Genomic DNA, 11462 nt, shown 5'->3' with positions numbered 1-11462 from the left:
AACTCAGCTTGCACTTGATCCATGTTCCTTTGATGATTCAGTCTCGTTGAGTAGCGGTGCGGTCTTTGATCAGCTATCCTGCCTGAACACAGGAATCAAAGTGAGAAGTCACGAACAAGAACACCTGCTATGCAAAATGATATGAGTATGATGTTAATGATGCGTATGATGCACATGATATGTTCATCTCTCAGGCATTCGAAGAGCCTGACTCATCCTCAAAAGATGGCAACCTGCAGCAACAAGAGAAAAACATACAAGATAAATGAGATCAAAATGAAACACCAACGACCTTATCTATAGATAAGAGCAACAAGCTCATACAACAGAGTCAACAAAGATCCAAATAAACGGATTACAACAATGAATCCCATCCAACAAGCCTGGAGGTGATTCTCAACCTACACATCAAAGATACAGGCTAAGACAAACGGTCTTCCGGAATGAGAGTCTTCAGGTACTGGCACTGGTCTATCAACAGGGCGCATTCTGAACATTCTGGTAGAGGGGTGATCTTCTCCTTCAATTGTCTTCTCAGCTCTACAACTTCTCCTCCAAGATGGGTCTCTAATGCCTGTCTCGAGCCAACCTCCTTCTTCAACTGGATGTCTTTGTCTCTGAGTTTCTTCTCCAGGTCTCTGATCTTCTTCTGGTAACTGGCTTCAGCTCTCTGCAGTTTCAAGCACTCCCGGTGTTCTGCATCTAACATGGATTCCATCTCCTCGTAGGATCTCTTCTTGCTTCTCAGTCTACTAGCATCTTCTCCCTGCACTCCTCTGAGTTGATGAGCCAGGTTCAACCTATCAGCTTTGGCTTTGTAAAGCTCCATCTGAGTATCTTGCTCCATCAGGGCCTGCTTGTAGTGCTTAGCAGGCACACTCTCAGCAAGGATCAAAGGTGGTTGCTCCTGCAACGGCTCCATCCTATCGTAGGGTAACAACAAAGTTTCCACTCTCTTCTTGACCCAATCAGTGTAATCAGGCATAGCAATGGCAAACTTCTTCCCTAAGACAGATCCATCCTTCACACCAATAGCCTTCCAAGCTCTTCCTATCTGCTCCAATCTATCCGGGTCACTCTGCTTCTCAAAATACACACTTTCAGCTATCTCAGCATCAAGTGGTCTTCCTTTCATCATAAACCCTAACTGGCGAAGAGAAAGAACTGGATTGTAATTGATGCAACCCTTAGTCCCTACGAGTGGCATATTCCGGAACTCTCCACAGCTCATAATAACATTCCGCACATCCATCCGATATGACTGCCATCTGATATCATAGGAGGTAAGAGACATGACCCTCTGAGTCCACTTATGCGTGCTCTGAGCATGCACAAAAGGTCCACTGACTGGCAGGAGAGACAACATCTGATAGCTCCACCCTTACCATGCCTACTGTGAATGGCATAATAAGTGTCCGCTAACAGAGTAGGAACCGGATTCCCTCCAATGAAGATACAGACTGCAGCGTAGTCAACAAAATTGGGCATGCTCGGGAACAAGACAATCCCATATATCATGATGGCCAACTGAGCATGAAAAGCTTCCCAATTCCCCTTCTCTGCTTCTTCTCTAGCAACCCTCAACAAGAACTTCAAAGGCAAACCCTCAACACCCCCACTGGGCTTCCAGTTATCACAAACTTCTTTGATACTCAAATGGAGAGCCCGAGCAACGACTCTGAAATCAACTTCCTTAGGCGCATCCAAGAAAGGAACCTGATGCCGGATAGAGGCACTCAGCAGAATAGAATACTCCTCAAGAGTAGGCGCCAACTGATAGTCTTGAAAGGTGAAACAATGAAGCTCTGGGTCGTAGAACTGAAGAAGAGTCTCCAACGGTACCGGATCGACTACCATCTTCAACAGCGTCAGAATATCTCCATACTGGTCAACAAACCCCTTCTGGTTACCACTGGTCATAAGGCTACTCAACTCAATCAGAGGCGTCAAAGGCTCACGATGAAAGCTGTAGGAACAAGTCTTCCGCTTCGGCTCTGGGACTGTTGCCATCTCTATCAGTGAACAGACTCTTGAATGTACCTGAGAAATGATATGCATGCAGAGATTAGCTTTTTTTCTTTCTTTTTTTCTTCTTTTTTCAATTCTTTTTTTTTATTTGCTTATTTTTTGAAAAAAACATGCTATGATGCAAATGATGCAGACACGACTGGCTAGCTGTGCATCTCAGAATGCAGGATCGAAGCTTCGGTTTAAACTCAGAACCCCAAATCCATTTGAAACCCAAAGTCAACTGAGAAACTGTCATATGAACCCAAAGTCACCAACAGGACCACAAGTCACCAACGGTACCTGTAATAATGATCAAACCCTCCCCACTCACGGGTGCGTCTAGGCCAGGGTAAGGTCGAAAGAAATGCAACATAAATAACCTTTCGCAGAATATCATCATACACACACCCGAAGTATGCAACGATAATATCCCACCAGGGTCTGAACTGCTCGTGATATCAATGTTCCGCTAAGTGGCGCAATACCACCCGCTTCCCATGAATCACTCTATTCCTTAGTATCCTAGATTTCACTCATGGCCTGGGTATTGGGCCTTTTACCTCGAGTAACTCCCACCCCAACAGAGAGAAACAAACAACTAGCCAGCCAGATGAACAGATGAATATGAATGAATGCAAACATTAATGCACACATAAATGCAAACAATAAATAAATGAATGCAACAAATAACAGCAAAAGCAACCAAAACCCTAACCTAGAGAGCGCTAGGAGAGACTTGCTTAGGAAAGATGGACCAGCAAGAGGTCAACTTCTCATGTCCCCAGCAGAGTCGCCAGCTGTCGCATTACGCAAAAAACCGGCGGGAAACAAGAACAACAGAGCCGCCACCGTGCGTTATTTATCCCAAAAGAGGGAAAGGAAACGCTCGAAGTAAACCTGGAAAAAGCATGGTCTCGCGACCAAAGAGAATGGGATCGGGAGTCGGTTATGCGAAGGGAAGGTATTAGCACCCCTACGCATCCGTCGTACTCGACGGGAGCCACGCACAAAAGGAAGGAAAATGGTTGCTAAAAACACTGCTCATAAACAAACAAACACTGGCTGAAAGAGACACAAGAAAACAAACAAGACTGACTCGGCAGGATGTCGCATCCTGGGCCTACTTAGTCTATCAAGCATAGACATCAGAGTCGAAGTAGTTCGGACCGGGGAAAAACACATGCTCGCTAGGATGTCGCATCCTATGCATACGTATCTTCTCGGACAAAGAAGAGTCAGAGCATCCGTAGCTCGGCTAACGCACGCAAGACAAAACCAAAAGGAAATCGACTGCCAATCGCTGGGCTTACGTCAATCTCCTACACAAAACAGGCAAACACACGCACACTGGAAACCAAATGCCAATTGTTGGACTTACATCGGACTCCAAGCACACAACAAGAGGATACGGAATGCCAATCGCTAGGCTTACATCCATCTCCTAACACACGCAAAGACAAGACAAAAGGGCGCCCGGAGAGATCAGCTCATCTCCTGCCTACGTACCTCATCTGGTATGAGGATCAGGGCGACGTAGTTCCCCTACGCAGGGATACAAGACTAGCCTAACCAGATAACAGAGGGAGACACAACTAGGGAGACTACGACTCGAGCCTAGATGTTATCATGCAAAATCATCCCTAAGTCAAGGTTGCTATCTAACTTGCACAGGAAGCAAGCTAACCTAAACATGACTTGCACAGGGAGCAAGCCAAACTAACCCTAACTTGCACTGGAAGCAAGCTAAACTAAAAAAGCACAAACACACAAGCACAAATAGCACACACTATATGCAATCAGTTGGCTCAATCAAGGGTAGGTTTTAGTCGAGGGGTCATATCAACCTCGACAAACAAACCACTGTAACAGGGTAATGATAGCTCTTAACCCTAACACTGAGACTTAGGGTGAAGCAGATGAATGGGAAGTGAAGACGAGACTTCACAGCTCTTATCCCTGGCCTGGGAGAGCTTAAGACAAGAATGTGTGGGTTCAGAAGGTGGGAACCCTTCTACACATATGACTGACATAATGTACAATGATCTTGGGCTAGTATCTTCAATGCATCAACACAGTAGTGTGAGTAAAACAGATGACACACAGAATAGCAGGGGATGGATTGCACATCCCTGGTATCTGCCAATGCCTCTTCACTTAGGAGGTCTTTGGATATGTACAAGGACAAAAGTAAACAAACACAAACATCGCCTCTTAAGGAGGACTTCAGACAGGTGCCTGGCCAAGTAACAGGCCAGGTCTTCCAGACTACATGGAGTTAGGATGTTATACCTCAATGCTCAAGCTATAAAGCAAAGCAAGAGAAAGTTCACAAGGGAACTAAAGCAACTAAAGTACCTGAAATCAATCCAACATAATCAGTACACCAGACAAACAAAAGTTAAACAGACAATGATCCACAGTTAACTGTACATAGACAGACAAACAATGCACAAAGGTGCAAGCCATAAGGCACAAGCTTAAGTCTCAAACCCTACAAAATAAACCCAAGTTAGTCATCAACAATCAATAGGTCAACTCCAATTGAGTAAGCATCATTAAGCATGGCAATTGTGCCCTTTGACCTGAAACAGAACTCAAATGTGAGATCACAAACCAAACATGAAACTTATCCAAAATCAAGATCAAACAATTAGGAAACAAATCCGAGTGGTTTCACCTTCATATCATTCACCATTATCATTTCATGAACCAAAGAGTACAAACAAGCAATTTGAAACCTCATACAACCAAACAGAATGGTTCAACTCAAATCAACTCACAAACATTTCAATAAATCACCAAAAAATTCATGATCAAACATCATTCATAACATTACCTACACCCAAAATTTCAGCTCATTTGGACCAAGGGAAGAAAGTCAATGAAATTCATCAAGTCAACACAAGGTCAAACAAGCTCATACAAGGCATCAAAACATGCATCCACTTCAAGCAATCATAAAACAGAATTGGCATAAGATAAATGAATGAAACCAAAGCCATGGCAAACTTCACGATGTCTACAATACACATGCCAAATTTCAAGTCCATCCAATAATGCATGAGGATTTCACAAACCATATAAAATCATGTATCACAAGAAGTCAACAATTGGTCAAATAGGGGAGAAAATCTAAATCAAATTGGAAATGCACTCAAAAATTCCAGAAAAATTCACATTCCAACTAGACATCCAGAAGATCGAACATGCAAAATTTCAGGTCATTTGGAGTTCAATAGGCATGGTAACAAAAATCATCAAATAGGACAAGAATGGTGTGACACAAATTGTCACACCTCTATTCAAAAAATCATATCTCATCAACCAGCAATGATAAAATCACAAACTCTATACCAAAACATCCCTAAAGGTGTCTAGATTAAGCACAAAATATTTCAGCTCCATCCAATTAAGCATCATCATTTCACAAGCAAAATGTCATGGCATATACAAATTGGATACACATGAACAAACCCTAGGCAATTTAAAAATCCACTCATTCACAAATTCTGGAAAAATCAACATAAAATAGTAGACATGGCAAGGATCATCATGGAAAAAATCTCACATCAATTGGATTAATGGTTTGAGAGTTATGATTTTTATAAGATCAGCATACAAAATGAAATAAAAATTTGAAAAGAAAAATGAGATGATGGATTTAAATGACTACAGTGGCAATTCCGTAAATATGGAGCCACTTAAGTGAAACGCTGCGTTTCACTTAAGGGCGTGGCATGGTCTGATTGGTTTCATGGGGAACAAACGCAGAAAACATGCAAACATGTGGCCAGGCGGATCAAACGAATTCTGGGCATGGAAATATTAGGGTTCATGAACGCATTCAAACATGTTCATCTTCATCAAGAACTTTTTCTCAGAAATTGGAAATGGATACACCATTGTGTTCGTCTCATCATGCACAACAACAAAATAACAATGATTTGTCCTAATTCTTACTCATGTGAACAAATCGAACAAAATAAGATTTAACAACCAAACTTCAAATCACAATATCTCATTCAATACATGATGAAATTCCACGATTCAAAGTTCATTACAACCTATATTCAAAGATCTACAAGAATCCTACATTAATTTCATGAATCAAGAACATTGAAATCTGACCTCTAAGAAATGGCAGTAGTGGAATCGTGACTTTTGAGCTTTGAAAGGTGGAAACAGAAACTCTACAAGGTCCAGGTTGATGAATGGATGAATGATTTCAGCTCAGTTGTGCTTCATCTTACTCTACATTCAAGCTGCCATGGATGAACCTCTATGCCACAGTTCCAGTTTTTGCTCGAATGTGGAAGATTCCTGCTTGCAAAAAACTTCTACAACGCTTGGAGATGATGAATCCTTGAAGATTAAATGCACTGTTCTTGAAGAAATTGCAGAAAAATGAAGAACCAAGTTGAAAGAAATTTCACTTTTAGATCTAGATCTGAGTAGAAATGAAATGCTAATATGTTTTCTGTTTTGATTAACCATATATACCAACTGTTAATGATCCTTGCTAAACCAGGTTAAGCCAAGCCAAGAGGATTAGTGAAATGAGTGTTTTGTGCAAATTGCTAAATCACCTTCATGTGCATGGGGTGCATGCTACAGTACACGAAATTGGGCCTAAACACACTCCAAATATGATTTTTAATCAAATGCAATTGGTAGAAAGTGTAGAAAATGTTTATTTTGAAAGTCACTTTTTTAACTCTCCCTTTTTAAATTCAAGTCACTTAAAAAATGCCATTTTGATGTGATGACTTTTGATGAAATGTGATGAAGGATTTGGATAGAACATGTCAAATGTGACTTGTAGCAAAAAACCTCACTCAATTTGGCCAAATGGTTCAAGAGTTATGCCTCCTTGAAGTTCAAAATTTCTTGACAATGATTTGATCATAACTTGCCAACCACAAATGAGAAATGGATGTTATTGGATTTTTTGGAAAGGTGAGAGCAAGATCTTCAACTTTCATGTTGGACAAAATTTCATTTGAAGCTTGTATGATTATGTAAATTTGAGGAGAAGAACTTTCCATTTTTGGCAGTTTCCAATTATAGGTCACTTACTATTTTTGGCAAGTTTTCATCTGACCTCAAATTCTTCAATCTTGATCTTTGAAATGTCAAATGAGACTTGTATGGACATGAATGAAGCCTTTCAAACCATCTCCCACCTTCAAATCCATGATTTCATGCACAGTTGACCACAGTTGACTTTCTAGGGTTTCTGGTGGATTGAACAATGACTGATGACTTCTGAGCACCCAATCTTTGACCAAACCACTTCAAAAGGACCCCTAGGTCATGTGAACATGTTGAACCAACCCTAGGGCTTTTCTTCCTTGAGAAATGCACTTGCTTGCTTGTTTGACTGATCCTCCTAACCAGTTGACCTAATCTTGTCTGATGACTTGCACTTGGGCAAAGGACAATGCAATGCTATGCAGTGGACTATGTTAGGTTAATGACTTAAAATGAAAATGAATGTACAAAATGGGAGGTGCAAATTTGAGGTGCTACAAGCTTGTCTTCAAAATAAATGAAGAGCACAGAGTTAGGCCACAGACAAGAAGACCAGAACAATACTTGCTTATGCAAGATGATGCATGCAATGCTCGTGCATATGCTTTGTTTTTATTTCAAGGAACTTTTAGGGTTCTATTTGCCATTTTTGAAATATTAAGCATTTAATAGCATATGGAAAATATCTCATCAAATATATTCAAGACAAAGAAGTACATCATTGTTGATTATTACAAGGGAAAAGGAAAATAAACATCCTATGGATCCCTAGAAGCTCGAGATGCTGGAAGACGAGATACACAAAGCTTCTTGATCTCTCTCTCATATACCGCTTCCATATCTGCTTTCTCTTTAGCAAGTCGATCATACTTCCTCTTCTAGAATTTGGAAGACTGAGGAAGTAGAGAAGTCCAGGTATCATTCGGATCATCTATCACCTGATGCTCGAGGAATTCAATCAGAGCGTCCTTCTCTTTGATTTGCTGAAGCAACTCTTCTCTTTCACGGGTCCAGGCACGCGAAAGGTCTTTGTCTCTCGACTCCTCTACGCCTTGGTTAGGGAGGGTTGAAGGCCCAGCCATAACCAATGGTGTAGGTCTCGGATAATCATAGGGCATAAGATACTCAGAAGCTCTCTGTCTGACCCAAGAAGTATAAGGCTCCAAAGCAATGCAGTTCTTCGGACCCAACTCATTTCTACCCTTCTTGTGAACCTTGCGCCAAGCGCGGACCATCCTGGCTTTCAGGCCTTGGGGATCTTTACCCTCCTGAAAGAACACACCTTCTAACAGAATGTTATGAGGTTTATCCTTTAGGGGGAACCCAAGCTGACGACGTGCTAAGATAGGATTGTAGCTAATTCCACCACATGTACCAAGAAGAGGCACATTAGGGAATTCACCACAATAATCAATGATCTGAACAATATCATACACGCGATCATACCAAGAGATATCATCATTAGTGAGAGACATAAGTCTCGTAGACCACCGTAGACTTCCCTTGTTCTCCTTGAAAGCAACCGTCTGCGGTAAGTGAGAAATAAACCACTTATACAACAGAGGCAAACAACACACAATATCTCCTCCACCCTTTGCATTCCTCAGATGCAAAGAGAAATAGGCATCACCCAACAGAGTAGGAACGGGATTAAGAACAGAAAAGATCCTAATGGCGTTCACATCCACAAATTTGTCGATGTTGGGGAACAATACCAAACCATAGATGAGCAGCACGAATATGGCCTCAAAGGCATCCTCACTCATGGCCTTCCCATAAACGGTAGCTTGAGCAATGAGGAAATCAGAAGGAAGACCCTGAATTCCACCTTTGGTGGTCATATGCGCTTCAATAAGGGATTCATCTATGTGCAACAAGTCTGCGATCTCTCGAGAAGTCGGAATACTCTCTAAGCCACTGAACGGCACCTGATCCAGAATCGGAATACCCACGAGATGAGCATACTCCTCGAGTGTAGGCAACAACTGAAAGTCCGGAAAAGAGAAGCAATGATACAGAGGATCATAAAACTGAGCCAAAGTACTCATCAACCCCTCATCAACCTGAGTAGTCAACAGAGGCAGAAGCTTCCCATAACGAGCTTTGAAACCCAAGGGATCTAATACATAGGATGTCAGATTCCTTAACTCTTTCACATCGGGCTGTCTAAAGCTGTACTTCTTCGTATGCCTTTTTGGTCTTTCCATGTCTGAAAATTTTGCAAATAAACCCTTTAAGTTCCTTGAAAATTTTCTCATTTTTCTGATGACATGAATGCAGATGAATGCGTGAATGCATGAATGCAACAATCACACTCAAGGATCAAGCAAATCACACCAGACAAAGGTCATGGGAAAGCTCATAGTATCCTTGATATCAATCATCCATTTTGGTGGATTATGGTTTTCACCTTATCGACACCCAAGTTCCATTGATATAAACAATACATGAACCGACTCAATCATCCTTAATATCAACCATCCATTTTGGTGGATTATGGTTTTCACCTTATCAACACCCAAGTTCCATTGATATTAAAGATGTCTGAACGACTCAACCATGAATCACGGGTTTGTTGAGAGTCAAGAGCATGGAGTCTCGGTTAAGAACCACCCAGAGGGAGTGTACTAGGGTTTAAACCTGCAAAACATGTTCTACCAGAGGTTCCCATAGTCATCATCCCATCTTTCGAATATTATCGGAGGAACGAATACTCGTATTCCAAAAATATTCTCAAGAGAGACTCTTATGAGTGTAGTATCGCGTATCAATCACATCGGATCTTACATCTGAACGACCTCCGCACTACGTCCTAAAATAGGCCGAGATGGGCTTGGTAAACTAAGGTCCTTGGCTTCTAAGGCACATGATTGAAAGAATAATGCCTAACCACAAATAACTTGTGTGACATTATTAATCCAACATGACCTCCACCAACTGAATGGACTCGCAAGTCAACTTGTTAAGGAATACTCCACACAAGTCGACAAGACTATGCCATTCTCCTATCCTAAGGTGCACTCGAGTTCGGGTATAGAACACATCTCACAGAGATCACCAAGCAAACAGCAATTGTATATCAAGCAATTCAAACATTACAATCAATACAGTTATCCCAAATTGTACAAAAATATGTCACATAACAAATAAACAATTGTATGTCGCCACTTTTCTGTAGCGGGGTATTCGTTACCATTAGAGATATTGACTAAATCCAAGGTAAATCATACAAGTCGAGTCGCCACCACACTTCTATTTATCCAAAGGAATGGTTAGAAAGCGAACAAAAACCTAAAAGTTTTATCGAATCAAAAGCTAGTAAAAATGTCAGAGATCTGGGTAAGGGGGTTGGTTATGCAATGGGAAGGTGTTAGGCACCCAAAGCATCCTAGGTACTCCTAGGGAGCCCTTTTCACATTTGTTGCAAAGGTTGTTGTTTTAGTGAAAATTTATTTGTGCAAACATGATTGAAGGGATGAGAAAAGCGTGTATGTTTATCTAATGTACTATTTACTAAAAGAAGGGTCAAAAGAAAATGACTCGCATGGATGTCGCATCCACCGCATACGTATCTCATCTGAATTTGAGAATCAGAGTCTTCGTAGCTCGGCTACCTATGGGTTAAGGAGGAGTGTGCTCGGTAAGACATCGCATCTTAAGGGTTGGGTTTTGGGGTGAACGACGTTACTACGCAATCTACCGGATGCTCGACCTTTAGAGACTTACTCGCCTGTAGTAGAAGGAGTAAACGTGATCTTAGGAGAAGAAAGATCAATGAGTTGGTTTGGGTTTTAGGGATGCTTATGCAAAAGGGCAGTCCTAGGATAGGGAACCGTGCTACCTTACTAGACCTGCAACGAGGGAATACAAAACAAACATGCATAAGGTAAACACGCCGACGGAGGGCAGGTCAGTACAGGTGATCGGAATAAACCTCCAGGTGGTATCCCACAAATAAAGTGGAATACCAAGAAAGCCGTCTCTTCTAAGGTCATGTGAGCCCTCACAAAAACTCAACAAACAGGTTAGAGTAACAGGGGAAAACAACGCCATGACAAACACAAAACAGATTAGAGCAAACAGAGAAAGAAAATCAATTACTGTCACGCTCGCTACTTTTTTTCCTAGCGAAGGCTTAGCGAGGCTTCGCTACAGGCTCGCCTAGCGATGGTGCTAGCGAACGCCTGCGGGTTCTGGGTTCTGAATCTGATAACAGTATGATTTCGGTAACCCTAACCCTGTGGTATCCAATCTCAGAAACGAAACGGTTAAACATTCGAGATATTGTTCTATACATTCATGCACATATAAACCCGTGGGAAAAACCTAACGATACCTCATACATTCAGAGCATTCAAATTGAAAGCATAGTGTAATGGGAATAAGGCAAACCTTATTGGAGAGATCGATTAAAATCAAAT

The sequence above is a fragment of the Lathyrus oleraceus genome, chromosome 6 (assembly GCF_024323335.1).
Source record: "Lathyrus oleraceus cultivar Zhongwan6 chromosome 6, CAAS_Psat_ZW6_1.0, whole genome shotgun sequence".
Classification (NCBI taxonomy): domain Eukaryota; kingdom Viridiplantae; phylum Streptophyta; class Magnoliopsida; order Fabales; family Fabaceae; genus Lathyrus; species Lathyrus oleraceus.
This window is presented reverse-complemented; position numbering follows the sequence as displayed.